Below are 1420 nucleotides of genomic sequence, written 5' to 3' on the forward strand. Positions count from 1 at the left end.
TATACCAATTGATCGCCGATGCCTGTATCCGATCTGACACTTAAAGAATTATTATATAGGCCCTATATATATATATATTTTTTAAGAGGACTCACGCTGTAGGTCATCTAGTTGATTTCTTCGGTTCAAATAAATTCCATTACACAATCGAGTTTTCCTGCATAAATTAGTTTACTTTCAGACCAGCCTACAACAACAACAACAACAACAACAACAACAACAACAACAACAACACCACCACCACCACCACCACCACCAACAACAACAACAACAACAACAACAACAACAACAACAACAACAACAACAACTGGTACAGTGATCGCATACAATAACGGTGTAGACTTGGAAGAAGAACAAACCCAACATAACAACGATCAATGTCCATTGCAGCATTGTGTTGTAAGAGAAAATATGTAAAATTTGCTCATGATGGCTGTTTCTCAATTAAACATTACGCCGCTTCAAAAAACTTTATAAACGTATTTTCGCTTTTTGAGAAAAAAAAAAGTCACTGTGTAAAACAAAGCCTAAGTAACCAGCAGATGTGCTGACAATAAAGGAGGTCCGCCCACTGGACGTTTATTGACAAAATACCACATAATTATACTTGGATTATTTACTTTACTTTACTTCACTCTCTTTACCAAGGTCTATAACTTCTCTCACCCCTTGGGTGTTTTAAACGTCCTCATCTATATTATTATATTTGTGAAAGTTCGTTACTTTTGTAGCAAAAAATAATAACTGTGGTTCAGGATCTTTTAAAGGGTGCATAGATACATTAAGGAGTTGGTTGGAAGTCACTGTAGTTTAGTTTTCAGTTTTCAGTTTTTCATTAGTTTCCTTTAGATCTATCTTGAGAGAGTCCGTCTTCTAATACGCCATTATAAACAAGTGAGGCTTCTGTTCACAAACAACAAACATGTATATATTATTTATATGCAGTGCGCACAGTTTCCACAATGACTTGACGATCTGAGTCTGTTCATCGAACGGGTACCTTGCTACATCTAATCAGTTCATATTGGACAACTGTTATCGCTCTTATTATAAGTATTATTGTCTTTGTGCGTACATATTCTCCGGAAGCCATGCATAGAGTAAATATATTCATTCTTTCTGATTTATCCCAGGCAACATTAATTGTTATATCATGATATTAAATGTTAATCTTCTGATTCATTTAGAAGCCAGTTCAGATAATTTCTGTTGGTAAATTTATGAAGTCATAATATCTAGATCTTTTCTAAGAACACTGTGTAGCCTTCTGATTATGTTCGGGGTTGAGCGTTACGTAAATTGTCATACTATGTTGTTGTTGTTGTTGTTGTTGTTGTTGTTGCTATTGTTGTTGTTGTTGTTGTCGAAATTATAATAATTATTATTATTGTTGTTATTATTATTACTATTATTATTATTA

General features: G+C 33.8%; 1 protein-coding gene across 1 annotated transcript in view; it reads right to left on the reverse strand.

The window, feature by feature from the left end:
* LOC101850803 (polycystic kidney disease 2-like 1 protein) overlaps positions 1-1420 on the reverse strand; it is a gene marked incomplete in the record, with an annotated part of 29272 nt that overhangs the window by 27240 nt on the left and 612 nt on the right.

The sequence above is a fragment of the Aplysia californica genome, unplaced genomic scaffold, assembly GCF_000002075.1.
Source record: "Aplysia californica isolate F4 #8 unplaced genomic scaffold, AplCal3.0 scaffold00189, whole genome shotgun sequence".
Lineage (NCBI taxonomy): Eukaryota > Metazoa > Mollusca > Gastropoda > Aplysiida > Aplysiidae > Aplysia > Aplysia californica.